General features: G+C 54.4%; 3 protein-coding genes across 14 annotated transcripts in view; 1 reads left to right on the top strand and 2 right to left on the bottom strand.

The window, feature by feature from the left end:
• Positions 1-22,690, bottom strand: part of MXRA7 (matrix remodeling associated 7) — a 1,130,960-nt gene that overhangs the window by 757,925 nt on the left and 350,345 nt on the right. The window lies entirely within an intron of this gene.
• Positions 1-22,690, bottom strand: part of JMJD6 (jumonji domain containing 6, arginine demethylase and lysine hydroxylase) — a 1,042,475-nt gene that overhangs the window by 719,165 nt on the left and 300,620 nt on the right. The window lies entirely within an intron of this gene.
• Positions 1-22,690, top strand: part of SEPTIN9 (septin 9) — a 214,791-nt gene that overhangs the window by 169,812 nt on the left and 22,289 nt on the right. The window contains exon 1 of one of the 11 annotated variants that reach the window (XM_050764279.1): positions 226-325. The exons of 9 other annotated variants lie outside the window; for them this stretch is intronic. The gene's annotated coding sequence lies outside the window, so the exon portion shown is untranslated. Of the gene's footprint in view, positions 1-225; positions 326-11,944; positions 12,099-22,690 lie in introns of those variants that run through there. One more of the 11 variants, XM_050764276.1, reaches the window with a different exon arrangement.

Below are 22,690 nucleotides of genomic sequence, written 5' to 3'. Positions count from 1 at the left end.
CCGCCCTCTCTCCCTGGCCGAGGGTGTGGGAAGAGGGCTTTATTTCAATGCTTGAGAGTAGGGTCAATGGCCGGGGTGAGCTGTGGGGGCTCCTCCCCGCCGGCCCCTCTCTGCAGCCCTCACCTGGACATAGGGCATTGAAACCACCTGGGCTTTGGGAAGACCCTGGAGGCTCCCAGCTTCCCACGGCCACTCTTTGGGGAAGAGGCTTCCTGAGGGACTTGGAAGGGACTGTGGCCCTTGGCTGGGACTCTAGTCCCAGAGTTCTGCCTTCCAGCGCCGAGCTTTGATTTGTTTGTTGAGTGCCAGCCCGGTTCCCGGACAGGTAGGGACCTGTTCCCGAGCTCAGCAGAGCCTTGGGAAACTTTCCCAGGGGGTTCCCGAGGGTGGCGGCCATGCCCGGTCTGCTGTACGTGTGATTTTGTTTGATGAGGAATTGGCTGGGAAGGCGCAGGTCTAATTACAGGCCCATGAGGGTCCCTCTCGCCCCCACCCAGGAAGCGGCGGAGATCCTGGCACACTCAGCACCCAGGCCTGTGCCTGCCCAGCTGGCGGCGGAATCATGGGAGCCTTGCTCCAGGGCCTGTGGAGCAGCAGTGGGAACCTTCCCCACCTCAGCCCCTCCCAGGGCTGGCTGTTCAAACTCGCCGCAGCTCAGCCTCTTCCTCCTCTCTTTCATCAACCCTGGGAATCGCCCACTGCCCACTGGGCTCGGAGGGGGTGCAGGAAGAGAGAGCTTAACACCCAGAGGCCCAGGCCTTCTGCAGGTGCCTGAGCTGCCGTGGCCTGATCTGGGTTCCCTGCTCGAACCATCACAGTAGAGTTAATGATCTGCCTGCACGAGTTGCTTCATCCCAGCTGACTCCAGGGCTGGTTTTGGCTGGTTTCGTGGGGAGGGGCTGGGCCTTGGTTTTGAGGGAGTTGGGGGAGTCAGTGCAAAGGGCCTGAAAAGTGGCAGAGGTGATGGCCCATCTGCCCTCCCCCTGGCCAGCCAGGCTAAATGCGATTTACTTTCTTTCTTTCTTTCTTTTCTTCCCTTCTCCCTGTAAATAACACTAAATGCGATTTGTCAATGCATTCATTTGGGTTCAGTAGTTGGATCATGGGCAGAAGCACTCCAGATCTGTCACTAGCCTGAAGCTAGGGGTGGGGGACACCCTCTGTGAGATCCCAGCTCCTGAGTGCCCAAGGCTGCTCTTGGAACCCCAGCTCTGGGTCCGTGTCAGGGGACTGATGTTGATGGACTTGCTGACATTGACCCCCGGCCTCTGCATGGCCTTCGGGAAGGAGGCCCTTCGCTCTCTGTCCCATCGAGCCTGGCGGGCAGCACTCCCTTCTCAGGCCTGTGCCCCTGGCAGGGCCTGCCACCCCCGCCCTGCTCTGTGGGTGCCAGGCTCTAAGCATCAGGTGACTCGGTCATCTGAACGGTCACTGAACAGTCGTCCTTGCTGGTGTCCCCAGTGGAATGTGCATGGACGTCCTCCCTCCCCCAGATCCTTGTCTCTTATCTCTCAGCCTTTGTTGCAGGGGCCACCACAGGACCAGGAGATACGCGGACGTGGGTGGCATGTCCACTGGGCAGATTCGGCCCTGAACCTGCACGCCGCCTCCAAGGGGGTCCCCAGTGGGTGGGGTTGATGGTGCCATCTCTCTCTCTCTCTCTCTCACTAGAACTGACATGAGGATTGTGTCTTATCGATCCACGTCCTGAGTTCCCGGACGTCATAGGTGCTTGCTCAACAAGTGTTTGAATGAATGGTCAGCATTGTGTGACTGCAGGTTTTCAACTTTTATCCAAATATTTTGTGGTTTCTGTGAGGCTAGCCCGAGAGTCTCACAAGAATCTCCATTCTCCCTGCGCTCTCCGCACAAGGTCTCCTTGGAGGATTTTTCAGAAAAAGGGCCAAAGAGCAGCATTTCCTCAGGGATTGGAACACGCTCTCCCCCTGCCCTGGGGGAAGAAGATTCCCAGCCCCACTTCCCATGTGCCACGTGACTAGGAGGGTCTTGGGGCAGGATGGCGTCTTTTGTGCCTTGTGTGCTGGGGCCTGAGGAAGCGCTGCCCATGGCGGGTGTCATCTGCCGGCCCTGAAGACTAATGATGGGCTGGACAGTGGCCCCATTGAGTGGGAGGGAGAATTGCTGCTGTCTGTAGCTGGGGGGCCAGGCGGGTGGGAGCCGAGGCTGGGCAGAACAGTGCAGACCTGGCACGGAGAGGCCTGGAGGAGGAGCAGGGGTTCTCAGCCACCCAGGAGCAGGAGTGTGCATCCTCCTGCGGATTCTCCGCCTCTTGGCTTCGTTACCTGCACCAGGCTTTGTGGTGAAAGGGCACAGAGTGGAGGAAGGTGCCGCGGCCAGGGCAGGCCACACGCTCTGCTAATGGACTACTGTTACTCGTTGCTTCTGTGGTTTTGCTGTCAGGATCCTCCAGCACCAGGTCCCCACTGCCAGGGATAGGCCCCAGAGGCAGTACTGACTCCCCGAAGCCAGGGACAGACCCCATAGACAATACTGGGTCCCTGCAGCCAGGGATGGGCCCCCACGGCCAGTACCAGATCTCAGGGACCAGCACTGGGTACCCACAGCCTGGGATGGGCCCCATGGCCAGTACTAGGTCTCAGGGACCAGTGCTGGGTTCCCATAGCCAAGGACAGGTCCCCATGGCCGATACCAGATCTCAGTGACCAGCACCAGGTCCCCACCACCAGGGATGGGCACCCATGACCAGTACCAGGTCTCAGTGACCAGCGCTGGGCCCCTGGATGACTGAAGGCGGGCACGGCTGACTAAAGCTGGAGGAGCCAGCCTGGCCATCCTGAGGCACTAAACCATCACTGAGGTCTCAGGGGACTCAGACTCCTCGGCTTGTCCTCTTGAATTCTGGAATCAGACACACCTGGGTTCAGCCTTTCCCCCAGGGCTGTGTGCCTTGGATGGTTGCCTCACCTCCCTGAAGCTCAGTGATATGGGGACCTCTGCACAGGGCCTGGCACAGATGGTACTTGGTGGCACAGGGTCACCTGCTCACATCCATACAGCCTCGGCCCTCGCCCTGGCTGTGTACCAAGAGTCCCATGCCCAGACCTCTGCTGAGTCTCCGAGCTCCTGGTCATGCCCCAGGCCTCCTGTGAGAAGCAGCGCTGCATGGACCATGCCTCGGGACCTCACCCTGAGCTGGGAACCTTGCTCCAGTCCCCCAGTCTCCCTTAGAGGTGCCCCACGCCCCATCACTCTCCCTGCTCGAGGGGTCAGATAGGGGAAGCCAGTGTGGGAGGCCCAGAGGTGCCGAAGCGGACGTTAAGTGAATTCTGTGTTTGTGCACTGGGCCTTGGCAGACACCGCTGACTCAGCCTCTTCCCCAGGAAGGAGAGTGGGGTCCCAATCCAAGTTGTGGCCTCAAACCCTGTGACCAAGAGTGGGGAAAAGGCAAGACCCCTCCTCCCAGTCTTCTGGAACAGCCAATAGTGGTGGAAACATGGGGTTCACACTGAATTTCCTTGTAACCTGTTGAAGAGAATGTAGCCCACATTTTCAGGGGTGGAGGTCTGGCTGATTTGGCAGTGTGCCCATCCCCCTGGCCATGGTTTACTCTGAACCGGGCACCCTGGGCCCTCCCTCAGTGACGCAGTGAAGTCACTGTGACATGTGTAGTTGGTGAGAAAGTGCCTCCTGTAGTGTTTTACTCTTCTTAGAGGGTGAATAAGGTTTGTTTATTATAAATAATTATTTACAGAATACATGAGGTTTAAGCTGACTGCAGGCCACGTCTCGTCCTCCAGACGGCCTTCCTCCACGGCATAAACCCACACACCACCCTAGCTAGAGCTGGTACCCCCACAGGCTCCCTGGACTCACCCTGAAGGGGGGCTGGATTTTCTGCCTGTCCCGATGAGAGGGCTACAGGACAGTCCCCAGTGACCCCTTCTGAGGGTTGTAACCTCTTCCCCTGGTATTTTCCTGCTCTCCAGGAATGTTTCAAGCTTCCAGCAGAAGCCTACCCACCAGAGTCGCTTTCTACCCTGCTCACCATCCCTCTTCCCTCACTCATTCAGCAGACCCCCATGCACAGCCCAGTGCAGGAGTTGGGGTGGGAAGGGGTCCCAGGTGGGCTGGAGCAAGGTTCCCAGCCAGGGCGGGGTCCTGAGGTGTGGTCCACAGCCGGGACTGTGATTCGGGGGGCCCTTGCCTTGTTCCAGCCCTGGCACCACCGCTATCCTTGTGCTCAATGGACTCACTGGCTCCAGGCTCTAAAACCTCAGTGAGGTCTGTAGACAGGGAGGAGCCCCACTCGTGGGTAGAGAGACTGCCAGGTCCATTTGCCTGTTATGAACCATGTGGCCTCGGACCTGCCATTCCTCCTCTCTGAGCCATAGTCTTTTGTCTGAAAAATGGATAATGATGGTTACCACATCAGGGGCCATCATGAAGACAAATGGAGATGAAACGGAAGGGGCTCAGCACGGAACCTGGACACAGAAGTGCTAAGTGTGTGTTACCAGCTGCGGTGGCTGCCAAGGCCCAACCACATGGCAGCCACTGGCTGAGTGGCGGGCAGGAAGTGGGGGGCAGGGGCATGCAAGACGGGCCTTCCTGAAGCTTCTGATCCAGTGAGATAAGTATACACCCAGCTCTAAGATGGAATGTCCCAGGAAAGTGGAGACTGCAAAGGCTTTGTGGCCCAGGAATGTGAGATGCACCTCTGGGCACTAGAATTTCACCAGAGCTCGGGGAGGAGGTCAGCTCAGATATAGGGACAACGGGAGAGATGGGAGTGAGAAAACGGCTTGGTGTCCGGAGGTGGAGCCTGGAGAGGTGGGCATGGGGACAGAAGAGGGCCTTGGGGGCCATGGGCCCATGTGTCCAGGAGGTGGAGGCAGTGAATGGGGCCAGGATCGGCCCCACACATGGTACCACCAGCCCTGCCAAGCCTGCACCTGCTCCTCGGGCCACCTGAGTGCCGCTCCCACCTGGCACCCCTTGGTCTGAGTCCTGCTTCCTGCCCTCGTGGGAAGAGTGAGGCTACTCACACAAAGTCCCTCAGCTGTCTCTTCCTGTCCTGGCTGCCTCCTGGCCTTGCCCAGGGTTAGCCGTTGACCTGAACTGCCCGGTCCCTCCTCCCCAGACTCCTGGGGCCTTGCCCTGGCACCAACAGCCAGCTCCATCTTCATCATTCACTCATGCATTCACCCAGCAGTGCTTTTTGGGCATCCACTCAGTAATATCAAGGCGCTGAGATGCGGCTGTGGTTAAGACCCCAGGCCCTGTCTGTGAGGACCTCACAGTTGCCATTTCCCCAGAGCACAGCCCCAGCCAGGCACACTGTGGGGTCCAAAAAGAGAAACTGACACATCGCGTTTGTCCATTTCGAGTTGCTGTGAAGGAATAGCCGAGGCTGGGGGGTTATTTGGCTCACGGTTCTGCAGGCTGTACAAGTGGCGCCAGCATCTGCTCGGCTTCTGGGGAGGCCCCAGGAAGCTTTCCCTCATGGTAGAAGGTGAAGGGGGAGCTGGCCCGTCACATGGCGAGAGAGGGAACTCCCAGACTTTTTTTTTTATTTTGAGGTGGAGTCTCGCTCTGTCACCCAGGCTGGAGTGCAGTGGCACAATCCTCGGCTCACTGCAACCTCAGCCTCCTGAGTAGCTGGGATAACAGGCACACACCACCACGCCCAGCTAATTTTTTTTTGTTTTTACTAGAGATGGGGTTTCGCCATGTTGGTCGGGCTGGACCCAAACTCCTGACCTTGTGATCCACCCACCTCGGCCTCCCAAAGTGCTGGGATTACAGGCGTGATCCATCGCACCCAGCCCTCCCAGACTCTTTATAGCAATAAGATCTCCCACACCTGATGACCATGGGGAGGGCACCAAACCTTCCATGAGGGATCCGCCCCCATGACCCAAGCCCTGCCCCCACAGGCCTTACCTCCAACATCAGGGATCACATTTCAGCATGAGATTTGGAGGGGACAGTGTCCAAACCATATCACGCATGACCTGTCTGTGCATGCCTCAGTTTCTACATCTACAGAAGCAGTAGAAGCTCCTTCTCTGTTCCTTGTTGAGAGGGCAGTGGGGGAGAAATGACTCAGGGATGGGAGGCTGGTCCCCTGAGGGGCCCTGGTGTTTGTGGAGTGGGAGTGAGGAAAGGCCCCTGCTTCATGTGTGCCGTGCTGGGCGGCTCCTCACAGCTCACCGTGGGGCTCCCCGAGGACTGCTGGGGAAAAAAGAGCTAATTAACTTGGAGACCCGACTGCTGAAGTTATCATTAAACTTGAGCAACCCAGGGGCCCCTCTCCCTCTGGGGCGCATGTCACCTAGCACAGTGAGGCTTAATTGAATTTTTTCTTGTCCATCAAAGCTCCTGGCTGGTGTGGTTGGGGTTTAGGATATGGGGAGGGAGAGGGCTTGGGCCTCTTCCAGATTTGGAGTGGGTCCCCCAGAGATGGCCCAGGAAACCGCGGGGGCCACCCCCAGCAGAGATGGCCCAGGAAACCGCGGGGGCCACCCCCAGCAGCTGGGGGCTCCTGCGGTCATTTCCTCTTGGTCGTGTTGAGCAGCCCTAGCCCCTGGAGCCCTCTGCTGGGGATGCGAGGGCCTGCTGGGCCAGGGTCCTCACTGCCGCCGCTATGCACAGCTGCGTCTTGCATCTGGGGAGTGGGGTGCTGAGTGGGGTGTCTTAGGAGGCAGGTTTTCCCTTCTTGTCCCTTCTACTCAGAGACCTTGGGGACGAGTTGAGTGAGACCTTTCCGGTTTCTGACTGGCTGTGTTTCTGTTGCCATCCCCCACTCCTTTTAAGTGGAGGTTTATGACTTCCTTCTTTATTTAAAAGGGTCATTTAGTGACTTAGCAGATTCCAGTCTGTGTCACCCAGGGCCCTTTTAAAAATCCATGGGGAGGCTGGGTGCGGTGGCTCACACCTGTAATCCCAGCACTTTGGGAGGCCGAGGCGGGCAGGTCACCTGAAGTCAGGAGTTCGAGACCAGCCTGGCCAACATGGAGAAACCCTACCTCTAGTAAAAATACAAAAAATTAGCCAGGTATGGTTTCACATGACTGTAATACCAGTTACTCGGGAGGCTGAGGCAGGAGAATCGCTCGAATCCAGGAGGCGGAGGTTGCAGTGAGCCGAGATCACGCCACTGCACTCCAGCCTGGGCGACAGAGTGAGACTCTGTCTCAAAAAAATAAAAATAAATAAATACTAAAAATAAAAATCCATGAGGAGACCTCTGTGTCCATTGGCTGGTGTGAGGAGAGGGTGAGGAGGTGCAGAGAGGGTACCAGGTTGAGGACCGCCCCGACCCTTGGACTACAGAATTGAAGGAGGGGGCACATGAAAGATGTTCCCAGACTCGGGCTGGAGGCTGGGGACATCCGAGGACAAGGACGATGCTGTCCCTGCTCTTGCTTGCAGAGGAGTGCACAGGGCTCGCTGGCCTCGTGTTGCTGTTTAAGTGATAGCTTTATGGAGATAGAATTCGTATACTGTGACCTTGACCTTTTTAAAGCCTACAGTTCAATGGTTTTGCTGTATTCACAAAGTGGTTGTATTAGGGTCATCCAGAGAAACAGAACCAATAGAAGGTGTGTACGTGTGCACAGATAGAGATTTATTCTTGTGAAGAGTTGACTCATCTCATTTCGGAAGTTGGCAAGTGCCAAGATTCGCAGAGTAAATCAGCAGGCTGGAGACTTGGGAGAGCCCGTGATGTGGCTCTGGTGTCCACCTGAAGGCCCAAGACCCAGGAGAGCCAATGGTGTCGTTCTGGTCCTGAGACCCAGGAAGAGCCCGTGTGTCAGTTTGAGTCTGAAGCAGGAAAAAACTGATGTTCCAGGTTGAAGGCAGTTAAGCAGGAAGAATTCTCTCTCACTCAGGCCTTGTGTCCTATTCGGACCTTCAGGTCTTTGTCACAAAATGACAAAGGCCCGATCAGAACAAAATCTGAGAAAAACAAAACCCTTTCCTTCTATCGGTTTTGGATTCATTGGCTAGGACCCTGGAAATTAGACTGCCAGAGAGATTAACAGGAAACAAGCGTAACAATTCAAGTAAGTTTTACTTGACACAGAGCCTTCATAAGGAAATGAAGACGCAGAGAAACCGTTAGCCTGAGTGGTTTTTGTTTTGTTTTGAGACAAAGTCTCACTCTGTAGCCCGTCCAGGCTGGAGTGCAGTGGCCCGATCACAGCTCACTGCAGCCTTGACTTCCTGGGCTCAAGCTAGGACCCAGCTGCCGGCCACAGGAGCTGTTCTGAACCCACTCTTAAGTCCCAGCTCAGACTCCCAAGTAGCAGGGACTACAGGCATGCGCCACCCCGCCTGGCTAATTTTTTATTTTTTGTAGAGACAGGGTCCCACTATGTTGCCCAGGCTGGTCTCAAACTCCTGGGCTCAAGCAATCCTCCTGCCTTGGCCTCCCAAAGTGCTGGGATTACAGGTGTGAGCCACCGTGCCCGGCCTAGGCCTGAGCAGTTTTTATTTGTTTTGCTTGTTTGTTTTATTTGTTTTTTGCTTGTTTTGAGCAGTTTTTCTTTTTGTTTGTTTGTTTATTTTGCTTTTCTGTTGCCCAGGCTGGAGTGTAGTGGCATGATCTCTGCTCACTGCCACCTCTGTCTCCTGGGTTCAAGCCATTCTCACGCCTCAGCCTCCTGAGTAGCTGCGACTACAGGCATGTGCCACCACACCCGGCTAATTTTTGTATTTTTAGTAGGGATGGGGTTTTACCATGTTGGCCAGGCTGTTCTTCAACTCCTGACCTCAAGTGATCCGGCCACCTCGGCCTTCCAAAGTGCTGGGATGACAGGCGTGAGCTGCTGTGCCCGGCCTAGGCCTGAACGCTTTTATGCTGGGTTTGATGAAGAGTGGAAAGTCGTGGGAACCTGTGACAGAGCAACAAAAGATGAGCTGACCAGTGAGCCAGACGGGGGGAGGTCTCGGCAAGGCCTGTGTACCGGTGCCCCTCTCAGATCCTCCATCTCTGGAGATGAGGCTGTTCATTTCCCCTGGGTGTAGGGAGGGCACCTCTTACATGAGGGGCTTATGATCCACTTCGGAGAAGGGGCAGCCAGCGAGTCCTTCTTGGACCTGCCATTTCTTCAATTCCTTCAGCTGAAAATATTCACTGTGCCAAGGCACTGTATCTTGGAGTGTGCCTTCCAAACCCTTCACGGGTGAGGCTCACCCCCATCAGAGCACGCAATCTGCTTTCCCCGGGCTCCTGATTGCACCCTTTTCCCGTTTGCCCCGAGAACACTCACCAGCAGTGCTTGTGGCTGCAGCATTCACCCCGAGATAACTTTGCTGGGAAGTAGCTTGCTTTTATTATTATTTTCACATCACTCTAGTATATTGACTTCGGAAACAGAAGACATCATTCTGTTTATAGCATATTCCATTTTTAGTAGTGGTATTTCCATTAAAAAAAAATGGTAATTCTCAGCCGGGTGTGGTGGCTCATGCCTGTAATCCTAGCACTTGGGAAGGCTGAGGCAGGCCGATCACCTGAGGCCAGGAGTTGGACACCAGCCTGGCCAACATGGTGAAATCCCGTCTCTACTAAAAATACAAAAATTAGCCGTGCGTGGTGGCAGGTGCCTGTAATCCCAGCTATTTGGGAGGCTGACGCAGGAGAATTGCTTCAACCCGGGAGGCAGAGGTTCCAGTGAGCCAAGATCGCGCCATTGCATTCCAGCCTGGACGACAGAGCAAGATTCAATCAAAAAAAAAAAATAGTAATTCTCGATCGCTGAAAATGTCAAATCCTAGAGATCACAGCATTCCTACGAGTGATATTAACATTGTTCTTCATCAGTTGTTGGCTGAAGATTCGTTTGATGAATCCGATTTTTCCAGAATAGATGACTCAGATGATCCTTTTGTTTTGCTTAGAAATAACTGCGGGAACAATTAAAAATTTTTTTCTTTTTAATTTTTTTGTTTTTTGAGATGGATTATCTCTCTGTTGCCCAGGCTGGAGGGCAGTGGCACAATCTCGGCTTACTGCAGCCTCTACCTCCCGGGTTCAAGTGATTCTCATCTCAGCCTCCCGAGTTTAGCTGGGATTACAAGGTGCCTGCCACCACACCTGCCTAATTTTTTGTATTTTTAGTAGAGACGGTGTTTCACCAGGTTAACAAGGCTGGTCTCAAACTCCTGACCTCAAGTGATCCGCCCATGTCGGCTTCCCAAAGTGCAGGGATTACAGGCATGAGCTACTGCACCTGTCCGGTTTTTATATTTAGTTTTCACATAGAACATCAGTCAGATTTGCTTCAGCCTCAAAGAGCATGTTTATGTAAAATTAAGTGAGTGCTAGGAGTGAGCTGAACTTTTTTTTTTTCCCCTAAAAGGTAAAGAGTTAAATATTAAACTCATCCAAAAATACCCTCGCAGACACACTCAGAATAATGTTTGACCAAATACCTAGGTGCCCCATAGCCCAGTCCAATTAACACAGAAAATTAACCATCACAGTTACACAGCCATCGCCATTAATCCCAGCACGTTTCATCATCCCCAAAAGAGACCCTGTCGCCATTAGCCATTCCCCGTTCCCAACTCCGGGCTCTCCGCCCCTAGCCACCGCTCATCTGCTTTCGTCTCTATGAATTTACCTGTTCTAGATAGTTTGTATAAATGGAATCCTACAATATGTGGCCTTGGCGACTGGCTCCTTTCACTTGGTAGAATGTTTTCAAGGCTCATCCACATTGTAGCAGGTGCTGGTGCTTCATTCTTTTTCATGGCTGAATAATATTCCATCGTGGATAGGCCACACTGCGTATCTCTTCATCTGCTGATGGACATTTGGGTTGTTTCTGCTTGGCTGTTGTGAAGAGTTCTGCAGTGAGTGCCGGTCTACAGGTGTTTGTGTGAACACGTTTTTCATTTCTCTTGGGTAATTACAGGGACATGTGGTTTAGCCAACCAGCCTTTAAGCCATGTGTCTGCTGAGGGACCCAGGCCCGGTGGGGGTGCATTGCAGTGCTTGGCCAGCCAGGTGCTGCGCGTCCGTGTCACAGCCATTTCTCTGTACTGTGCTCTGAGGTTGCTCTCACAGGCGTCGGGCACTGTGAGCCCCAGGAGGCCAAGGCCCCCTTTGTTTCATCTTGAGTCCATGCCTCGCTCCATGAACTAGGATGAGTGGACATTGAATCAGCACAGGGACGGGTGTGGCTGGGGATGCACAATGACCCCGGGGGCCTGCAGCTGGGTCCTGGCTGCTGACTTCCAGTTTCCTTTGCCTGTTGGAACCCAGAACAAGTCAGAAAGGGGAAATGCAAGGTTCGTGTGTCTTTTCTGTGGTATATTGGCAGGCCTGGGTGGGTGAGCTGCTTGCAGCTAGTTGCAGCCTGAGAGAGGAAGTGGGAGGGGAGGGAGAGGGTGAGTTTGGTGTAACTCACCCCTGGTAGGGGGCTGGGCTGAGGCTGGGGGAAGTGACTTATTTTTCTGAGAGGATTCTTCCCTGGGACCAACTTCAAATCCGGGTTGACAAGACCTTCCTGGGGGAGGCTGGAAGTGCTGGGGGCCCCAGGTGAGGGTGGCCACAGGTCTCCCAGGGCCACCGTCTTGGGGAAGCAATGTGTTACCGTGTTTCTGGACTGTCACACACACACACACACACACACACACACACAAGTAAACTGTAACACAAATGTGTACCCGTTAAAGTGCCTACTTTAAACCACCACATGACCTGTAAAACGAAGGCCCTGGCCCTGGCCCGCATCTGGGTACCCACTCCCCAGCCAGCCGGTGGGCAGTTTGTGCTGCAGTCTGTTACCATCCCTCAGGGACACAGCCGAGGAGCCCAGCTGGCTTGGAAGGCCCAGTGGCTGCAACCTCTGGAAAACGGTCAGGCTCCGGCCAGGCCCCTTCCCCCTCCCAGCCTTGGGAGAAATTACCATATGAATGTAGCTTCTTCCCGGAGTTCGGGCTGGAAGGGGCCTGGGAGGGGACAGGCTTCCACCCTAGGAGCTTCCAGGTTCCGGCTGCCGCCCGTGTTGGCTGCGTGAGCGTGAGCGAGCCAGGGGTCGCTACTAGGTGGAAGGAGGAAGCCGGCATTTCTTCCTGGAGGTCACCGTTGGAGTCCCACAGTAGGTCAACCCCAGGCCTTGGGTCCTCGGGAGGAGGAGAAAGAAGAAAAGCAGGAAGTATGGAGGGTGGGCCGGGACCAGAAGGGACACAGGATTGGGGCAGTGTGGGAGACCCTGGGGGCTCCGTCATTTAACCAGCTAACATCACAGTGTTCATAAGAACACACTATTACTGCAGTTTTATTACTTTGCTCTGATTTCAAAAGGCACAACTGATTACTTTAGGGAACGGAGAATCTAAAGAAGGCCTCACAGGAGAGGGTCAGTTGCGATCAGGTAAATGTGAGCTGTTTATAAACCGTAGAGTGCGGAGCACCGGTCAGCCCTGGGGTCAGTGTTCCTTTGATGCTCAGCTTGGCCTCTGTACCTTTTAGTGCTTGATTGAGCTCTGTGGGGGTCAGGGCTGGGTCTGGTACATTCGGGACTTCTACCAAGCCCCTGGCAGTGTCTCAGTTACTAAATCCAGTTTGCCAGTTGCTAAATCCGCTTAGCCGGTTCCCGAATCACTCTTCCGTTGGGGCCGGCCATGTCACATCAGGCTTTTCATGCAGGACTGCAGATGGATAGACGCTGGGACCAAGTCATCCTTGGGCCACAAGATGTCTGAGCCTCTGCTGGTGTCTGGGAAGATGCTAGCCCTCCGTGGCATGTGTGCCACGCAGTGCTTGGTGACTAGCGGCCTCTAAGGGACCCCCCTGCCTCAGTGTGGGGACTGGCCTGGCCAAGGTCTCCGTGTCTGGTTGGAGCCAGGCATAGGCTCAGGTGTTCTGGCTGGAGGCCCCCTGCCCACGGGCTCTGCTTGTCCTGTGTCCCTGGTCCTTACTGTGTCTTCTGTGTTCCTAGAGAGCCCCCAGGGGTCCTGAGCCCAGCACTGGGGTTGGGGAATGGGCGGGGAAGTGGGTGGGGATTAGAGTCCCTGGCTGGAGAACAGCCAGGCCCCAAGTCCCCGCCCCACTCCCCTCCCCACCGGGCGCCTCATCCCACACTGACCATTTCCTGAACAAAATTTCCTGAACCGGCCTCCCACCCTGGCTGTCCCAGGAAGCTCATCCATCCTTCCGCCTTAATGCTTTGTGGCTCCAGAAGGACGATGGAAGCCGGAAATCACGAGCCTCTCATTCACAGGTGGCCACACACCAAAGCCGCGGGAACGCCGTGGGAAGGGACTCTGGCCAGCACGGCCGGCACAGAGGGAGTTGTTACCAGGGTAGACGAGTGGTGTTACCGGGGTAGACGGGAGCCGTGGCTGCCCCCATGCTGGTCTGGGAGAGAGGAGGGGCCGGACGAAAGGGCAGCAGGCTGGCCATTCATTCATTCATTTATTCACTCATTCACAGCATCTTACTGGGTGCTTCGGACGTGTAATGTTTTGTGGGCAGTGAATGCGACAGACCCCAGACAGCAATCTGAGGGCCACGTGTGTAAGAACTGAGGGACCCAGTGTAGATGAGCTATCCTGGGAAGACAAGAGGGAGTTCTAGGAACAGCATGGAGAAAGGATGGCCCCAGCAGGGAGGACCTCTGTGGGTAGCCTCGTTGGAAGAGCTGAAAGGCAGCCAGGGAGGCTGTGCGTGGATGGAAGCTGAAGAGTAGGTTAGGGGAGTGTGTTTTGTTAACAAAGACTTCAAGCATTTACTGACCAGGCACAACACTATGTGCTTCATAAATAAATATCTCATTTGATGCCCAGCATTCTTATGAGACAGATGTTATTATCCCATTTCACATGTAATAACATTGAGGTGTAGAGTGTTTAAGTTACTTGCTCAGGGTCACACTGCACGTCGGTGGTAGGACAGGATTCTGGAGCCACAGGAATATGGTTTATCCCAGGTGCAATGGAAACCAGTCACGGCTTCATGGAGGGAAATGATCAGATTAATAAATTTTCCACAGGCCTCCTGCCGCTTTGAGGAGGAGGGATTGGGGTAGGGACAGTTAATGGTGGTAGCTTAGATTGCAGGTGTCTGTGAGATGTGTTGGGTTAACATTGATGGAAGTTTGGGATGGATGAGTGGATTTGGAGTAATGGAAATGGAGGGCCCAGGCCCGGCCCCTAGAGATCTAGCTGCAATAGCTGTTGGCTGGAGAGGCCGTTCACTTTGATGGAGGATGGGGTGGGAGGCAGGTGGGATGGGAGCTCCAGAGTTCAGCCTGGGGCACGGTCGTTTGGTTCAAGGTGTCTTCAGATGTCGGGGCTTGACAGTGGCAGTGGCTGCAGATAGCCAGGACCCAGCAGAGGGCCTGGCACAGTGGGGCCCAGGGACACGTCTTTGAGTCAGGCTGGTAGTCAAGTGTGAATCTGGACAAAGAAGGTGGCATTGTTGGCACTGAATGTCCAGGGGCTGGGTGAAGTCAGCTAGACTCCGCGGGTGAGGGTGGAGGAGGAGCCAGCAGAGGCTGAAAGAATCGCCAGAGACTGGAGGAAGGTCAGCAGAACCATGCACAGAAGCCTGGAGAAGATTTGGGGAAAAGAAGGGCTGGGTGGTCGTCATTCCCTGCAGCTCGGAGGCAAGGGTGACCCCTGTGTGTTTCATTCTTCAGAGGACTGGTGGCTCCGTCTGGTCAGAACCCCAAGTCCAGAGGTGCATCTGAGCTTCATGCCACAGTGCAGGCAGCAGGGGCCACAGTGCAGGCCTGCGGGATCACAGTACGCCTGCTGCTTCCTGGTGTCTCATACCCTGAGCTCAGGGTTGCTTGGATGCCCTGTGCAGCATCCCCCAAGGCAGTGTTCCAGAGAGGATGAAAGTGACTGTTTCGAGGTGTGACCAGGTAGTGGTCTACGCACACTGCTTTTTCCTGGGGAAAGTCTGGGATGAAAGGGTATGTGTGTGTTTCTGAGACTCCTTGGATAGGCAACATCCACCTATCCACCCATCTTTCCACCTACCTGTCTTTCCACCCACCCACCCATCCAACCACCCACTCATCCACTCACCCACCCATCCACTCATCCACCCATCTGTCTATCCACCCATCCACTCATCCACCCATCCACTCATTCACTCTTCCACCTATCCACTCATTCACCCATCTATCCATCCACTCATCCATCCATCCATCCATCCATCCATCCATCCATCCATCCACTCATCCACCTATCCACCCATCCACTCATCCACTCATCTACTCATCCACCCATCCACTCATTCACCCATCTATCCATCCACTCATCCACCCACCCATCCACTCATCATCCATTCACTCACCTACCCATCTACCCATCCACTCATCTATCCATCCACTCACCCACCCATCCACTCACCCATCCATCTACCCATCCACTCATCCATCCATCCACTCACCCACCCATCCATTCACCCATCCATCTACTCATCCACCCATCCACTCGTCTACTCATCCACTCATCCACCAATTCACTCATCCACCCATCTACTCATCCATCCATCCATCCACTCATCCACTCATCCATCCATCTACTCATCCACCCAACCATCCAGTCATTCATCCATTTGCTCATTCATCCACCCACCCATCCATTCACCTGCCTGTTCATCCACCTACCCATCCATTCATCCATCTGTCCATCCACCCACTCACCCACTCACCCATTCATACACCCATACACCCATCCATTCATCCAACCATCCATCCCCATCCTTACTTCAGAAAGCATTTGAAGTTGCTGGGGTGTGCACTTGGAAAATGCGTCATAAGCTTTCATAAGGCCTCTCTTCGGCTTCCTCACTTCTTTGGTCTTTCTTTCGGACATGCAGGATTCTGAGCAGCTCTTCTGGGAGGTGGGTGCAGTCCAGGTAGGCTGCCTGCAAAGCTAGGACCGAGGGAGCCACATCCAAGGCCTTGTGGGTTCCCAAGGCAATGGCACTGTGGGCCCACTGCTTCCAGACCTCCTCAACTCCCAGGCTCCTGAGCAGGAGGACTCCTGGGGCAGGGCCTGGAGATGGGGAGAGAAAACAACTCCAATCTCCCAACTCTCGTCAGCCCAGGTGGGTGCTACATGGATTGGGGGCACCTGGAGCAGCTGGCCCCTTCACCGCTTTCCCGCACCTTCCCGGCCCCTCTGGCTATAATCAGACAGTTGTATGCGTCTTTCTCCCTCCTGAAGGAGTCATTTAGTCAGGCTCCTACTCATGGCCCAGGAATGTGCCCCTCCCTGCCTGTCCCCCACCCCCAAGCAGGCCCTGGGGCAGCCTCTGCAGCATCCTCAGGGCCTGATCTGCACAGCAGAAGGGAATTAGGGGAAAGCTTTTTTTTTCTACCCAGTTCCTGGCAGGGAGCCACCCTGTTGCACCCCAGAGACCCTTGTCTACGTTTTGTTATTTCAGATGATTTCATAAGTTGGGGGAGGTGGAACCCCAGACCCCCCAGCCCCTGTTGTTGCCTCACTGCCAAGCTCTGCTGTGTATCTGCTGACAGGCCTGCTGATAGCAGAAGGGGCTGGAGAGAGGGAGGCTCTGGGCCCTGCCCTCCCCCACCCCTGCTTAGGGGACATCCCTGATAAGAGGAAATTCCAGCCTGTGACAGATGGCCAGTGTCCACCCACCCACGGGGGAACTTTTCTTTCTCTTTTTAAGTTTGCAGATTTGCCAAGAACTAATGGAATCTCTGTGGTTGGCTGGCCACTGTGGACATGGCCAGAGGGCTGGCACAGGCTGGATCTTGGGGTTGCTTTGGGGTAGGGGCCGCTCCTGCTAGAAGGTTCCCTGGGGTGGGGGAGGCATCAGGGCCATTCCCTGATCCTCCCTCTGCAGTGGATCCACTTCAGGGGCGGGGGCAAGGCAAGAGGGCAGCAGAAAACAGAATATAAAATAGCACCCCCCACACACCGCACTAGAAGTCAGAGGATTCATCTTTGGCCTGCCCTCCCTGCAGCCTGAGTTCTGAGAGTGGCTCTTTAGGAAGTGAATGGCGATGGTTTGCAGGTCAGAGCTTGCTCTGGCCCAAGATTGATGTCTCAATAGGCCATGGAGCCTGGGTGAAAAAACTCAGGCTAGGGAGGTGGCGGGTTGCAAATCAAAGAACAGAGGAGGGCCTCTTCCAGAAAGGGGCGGGTGGTGTGGGGAGCCCTTGGACCTTGTCCAAATTTGACTTTACCGACTGGGGCCAATTGAAACCGTGCTGGCAGAAAGGCAGAGCTGCTTGAGATTCCTTCCTCCACAATAGAGGAGAGGTTTGCTTGAAAAGGTTTGGCGAGGGAAAAGCTGGAGGAACCTTGGCCGGCATTAAAAGTGGGGACCCCTGCCCCCCCTGCCTTGGGGGCACCTGGGGCCCCTGAATGAATGAAAGAGGAGGCTGGATAGAGACAGACTCACACCACCTGTCCTTTCCAGGTCCTGCAAAGGAGCACACAGGGTTCTTGTTGGCTCTTCCACCTTGTCGCTCCCCAAGAAGGAGAGAGCACTGACAGGGGAACCGTAAAGCTGTGGCTTTGTTTAAGCCCCATCGTGGAAACCGGAAAGAGCTCCAGCTCGGAGAAAAATGCAGCTCTTTGCCTTTGCAAATCCGTGTCTTTCTCTGGGAGGCCAGAGCCATTGTGCTCAATTTCTAAGCAGGATTTCAGAGTTTCTCAGGAGGGGAAGGCAGAGTCTCAGATTTCCGGCATCCCAGGTCCTAAGCAGACTTTGAGGAGACGCTTCTTGCCCCATACAAAGTGTGAAGTGTAATTGGATTTGGAGTTAGTTAACAAATTAGATGAGCTGTGTGCATTTTGAAAATTCAGTCCTTGATCCCCCACCCACACACTTTTGCACAATTTGGTCATTTATATTCAGTGTTTCCATCTTTAGAAGAGAACAGGAAGTCCCCAGTGACATTTATGGAGTGTTTGTAGTAGCTTGGGTAGGTTAATAGGAACACAATGCAGTGAAAAGCGGAGTTGAGATGGGAAAATATCCTGTTTTCACCCCAGGGATGACATTCCTCAACGTCTCTGTCCACCCCCTCTGGAGTCCACTGTCCGTGAACAGCAACTTGTTCTCACTTGGGGGCTCTTCCTGCTGGAGCTCAGGGATGGAGGCCAGCTGGCCTCAGTCTTCTCCTCTTACCTCTTTGTTTCTCAGACTAATCTTCTACCTTGAATAATTTTTTTAACCTGCCCTCCCTCTTCTCTAGCTGTAGAACTCAGAACTTTGTGTGTGTGGTCGAAAGTTTAGAGAGTGCTGAAGGTAATGCTGAGATAACCCTATTAAATTCTGTAAGTTCTCATCACACCAAGTTCTTTTTTTTATTCTCATTTTATTTCATTTTATAGGGATGGGGTCTCGCTACATTGCCCAGGCTGGTCTTGAACTCCTGGGCTCAAACGATCCTCCCGCCTCAGCCTCCCAGAGTGCCAAGTTATTGTTTTTAATTGGGATCCACTTAATTGGATCCACTTAATTGGCCTAGGGATTCTTTGATGGACCCTCCAAAATGTGTGCATGTCTGTCTGTCTGTCTTCAATGTATACTTTTCTAGGGAGAGTCTTTACTTTTCACCAGATTCTAAAAGAGGTTTGTGGCACACACATGTCCTGTACTATTGTACAGGACAATTCAGATTGTGAATTCCTTACATGTTAAAGACTGCTTCAGATCTGCCCGGAAGTCTTTGCTAATAAACATTTAAATAAACGAACTTGAAATTCCCATGTGCCACCGCTGTTTTCATTCTGACTGTTCTCAAGCCTATAGTGTCATCTGTTTGTTACTGTGAAGTAGACACTCAATAAATGCTTGTCAAATGAATCAGTGTTGTGGTCTTGGTCCACTGGAACCCCGGGATCATCGTCTACCATTATTGTCTATAGTTTCTTTACCATCTTGTTCCAGAGCAGTTCTTTCTCTGAGGTCTGCCCACCTCTGCACGTGTGTCCAGTTTCCAGCCCTGTTGCCTTATCATTCTCTTTCCTTTACCTGCATTTCCTGAACTATTAATAGTTAACAATAGCTTCTCCCTCAACCCACTCACTCACACCTGAAGTGAAAAGTCATCGTTGAGGCCTCTGTGGATTTTGTCAGCCCAACCTGGGGCGGCCTTCTGGAGGTGGAGTTTTCAGATGAGGGATGGACATTTTGGTGTCTGCTGGGTAGATCCACCTGGGAGCTTTGGCAGGGGCCCCGGGGCAGCTCCGTCTCTTCATTTTGGCTGTGGGACCCCTGGTGCACTAGGGTTCCTCAAGTAAGCATCTGTGTCCTGGGAGAGCCATAGGCCTGAGAGGGCCCCTGGAATCTGGGACCCCCAGCCCGGCCCAGTAGCTGGTACGATCACCTTTCTTGCAAGGAAGTTATGGAAACTAAAACGCTCATGGGCTTTGATAGGCCTGGAGTGGCTCTAAGCCCTGGGAAGAGCCCTGGCAACTTTCCCCGACTGGCGGGTGGAATCTTCTCCTGGCAGTTCAGGGCTCTGCCTCCAACTCCCTGGGGGAGAGCAACTGAGGGAGGAGCTGGAGGCCAAGGCCTAGTGGTGAGCTGCCCACACCACAGTTGGCACCTTCTGGGTCCTGGCTGCAGGAACCCCATACTTCTCCAGCCTTTCCATGGTACCCAAAGACCTGGCCTCGGGAGGGGGTCAGCAGCCTGGGGCTCACCTACCTGGCTTCAAATCCTGGCTCTACCGCTTACTCGCTTTGCAACCCTCATGATTGACAAAAGTCCTCTTGGCCTGTTTCCTTATCTGTGAAATGGGACGGTATCAGTGACTACTTTATAGGAATGTGTGATGATCCATGAGTTATAATAATTCCTGAGCAGCGTTTAGAGTAACACCTGGGACTGGGTGCCGTGGCTTATGTCTATAATCCCAGCACTTTGGGAGACCAAGGTGGGAGGATCGCTTGAGGCCAGGAGTTGGAAACCAGCCTGACCAACATTAGTGAGACCCACTCTCTAAAAAAAAATTAGAGTAACGCCTGGCACAGAGAGCCCCAGTAAACCTCGACAGCTCTGATGAGCTTTGCTTCTTCATTTGTTCATGTTCATTCACCAGACTTTTTGCCGGGGCTTTGCCGTGAGCCCTACGGTGCTCTGAAGAAAGCTGGGCCGGAGTGAGCGTGATTGATGGATGAGGTGTCTGGCTTCACAAACCCTACGTGGGGGGGTCATGGTGAGAGGAAACCGCACACATCATTATTCAGTTACCATTGTGGGGAGACTGCCTGGACGCAGAGGGCAGGCTCTGTGTGGGAGCAGGGAAGGTAAGCCCTGGTTGCGAGGCAGGGCTTCCCCAGGATTCAGCAGGGATCTGAAGGACTTTGCAGGCACCCAGGGAGGTAGGAGAGGAAGAGGGAGCAGCCCTGGCTGGACCCTGTCCCCCTAGCATTGCCTGCATCAGGGACTCACTCACCTTTAAGAAGCCCCTTTGTGGGGGACAGGGAGCATCTGTTAATTGATAGGACCTGAAGTCCTCCAGGAGCTCAAGGGTTCTGGGAAGGCCTGCAGGTGGCGGTAGGGCTGCCGCAGGAGTGGTGGCCCCAGGGTCTGGATTCCGGGGAGCCTGTAGAGGGAGGGCAGCTTGAGGCTGCTCCTGTGTGTGGTGTTATGAGGCAAAGTAAGGAGAGTGCTGGGCCCACGCTGGGCCGGGGTGGATGGAGGCAAGGAAGTGTTCCCCAGGGCAAGGGCACCAGCTGCAGTTGCCGGCAGCTTTCTCCTGGACACGGGCCTGGAAGGCTGACGGGGTGTGGTGAGTGCCACTGGCTCCACTGCTGTGGCCTGGTCAGTGGCTTCACAGGCCTCCGTGGGCAGGAGGAGGATGACTTTGCATTCAGCTTGGCCACCATTGGCAGTGACTGACGAGGTGTGTGGGGATGTGGCCATTTCAGTCCATGCTCTGAGAGCCAGGCGTGGGTTGGATTTGGGGAAGATGGGAATGGCATTGACTTGACTTCAGAGCTTTGTCCTGGGGTGCAGGCCCGGCTGTGACATGGGTACCAGGTGGCTGTCCCCTGAAGCTGGGAACAGCATTGGGCCGTGGCTCAGGGTCCCTTGCCCCAGCGACACCATCTCTGCATTTGGCCAGCAAGGCTGATGGGACGTGTGTGGACATTTCTGGGTCGTAGACCAGGCAGCGTGACACACAGGGAGGGGTGGGCAGAGAAGGGCGGCCCCTGGGTCTTGGTTTCCAAGTTGGGCTTTGCAAGCCTGCTGTGTCAAGCCTCTCCCTCGGCACCGGGCCAGGTGGGCCAAGGTCAGCCCTGGGGCTGTGATGAATGTGAGTGCCTCTAAATTGTGCCACATCCAATAGCTGCCTCCTCTCTGGGCAGTGTCTCCCAGCCAGATATCCTACAGCCCCCATCCCAGCCACAGACAGTGATCCGATTCCCTCATCCTTGGCAGGCCCCTGCGCTTGTCACCAAGCGCAGACATTGGCAGAGGGTGCTGGCTCAAGGCTGAGTGGATTACAGCCCTTTCATCCCTGCCTTAGACCCACCCGCAGCTCTGGAGAAAAGATGGCCCAGTGGATGCCGGCGGGGAGGAGGGAGCTGGTCCCCAAGATGGGCAGATGTAGGGGCAGTCCCCATCACAGGACCAGTGACCCACTGCCACCAGTGCCAGTGAATGGCAGAGGGGCCCTGGCTCAAGGCCTGGGTTCACAATGGGAACCTGCAGAGAAACCGTCAAGGTCTCCTGCCACCTCACACCTCTGGCTGGCTGCCACCCCAGAAACGTCCTTGCTGCAAGAAGATGGGGGGCTTGTCTGATGGGGGGCTTGTCTGGGGCACAGTCTGGCAACACCAACTTGAGGAACTCAGGCCTAAGTGTTGGCATCTGGGCCTCAACTGTCCTCTGAGCTGTAAAGCTGGCTCCTGGGCACTTGTGGAAAACATTGGACTCTTTATTTTATTTTACTTTACGTTCTGGGATACACGTGCAGAACGCGCAGGTTTGTTACATAGGAATACATGTGCCATGGCGGTTTGTTGCACCCACTGGACTCTTCAGTCCATCTCCACTAGAAATGACTGCCTTCTTTCCCTCCTTCCCTCCCTCCCTCCTCCCCTCCCTTTTTTCCTTCCTTCCCTCCTTCCTTTCCCCTCCCTCCCTCCCTTCTTTCCTTTCCTCTCCCTTCCTCATGGGGATATAATTTCCATATTACACCATCCGCCGATTCAGAAAGCACAGTTGAGTGGCATTTTTTCACAGCCTTCTATAAGCATCACCTCTAATTCCAGAATGTTTTCCTCACCCCAAAAGGAAACGCCATCCTCGTTACACAGTCACTCCCCTTCCCCCAGCCCCTGGAAGTCACCAGTCTGCTCTTTGTCCCTATAGATGTACTTACTCTGAACGTTTCATATAAATAGAACCATAAAAGATGTGACCTTTTGTGCTTGGTTTCTTGCAGTTGGAATGTTTTCAGAGTTCATCTCTGTTGGAGCATGCTCGTGCCTTTTTATGGCTGAGTCATAGTCCACTGTGCGGACTCACCACGGTGGGTTCCTCCATGCATCTGTTGGCGGATGTGTTAGTTATTTCTGTAGCGGGTGTGTTGTGCTACCCAGGGGCTGCACTAGGAGCTGGGATATCACTGAGCAAGCCACAGCCTTGGGCACCCGGGAGCTCGCAGAGCAGGAGCTGGGAGGGAGGTCAGGAGGTGCTGGCCTGTTTCCCAGGGTGGAGAGACTTGGAAAAGGT

The sequence above is a fragment of the Macaca thibetana genome, chromosome 16 (assembly GCF_024542745.1).
Source record: "Macaca thibetana thibetana isolate TM-01 chromosome 16, ASM2454274v1, whole genome shotgun sequence".
Taxonomy (NCBI): Eukaryota; Metazoa; Chordata; class Mammalia; order Primates; family Cercopithecidae; genus Macaca; species Macaca thibetana.
Note: the sequence above shows the minus strand (reverse complement) of the source record. Positions and strands in the feature narration are given on the sequence as shown.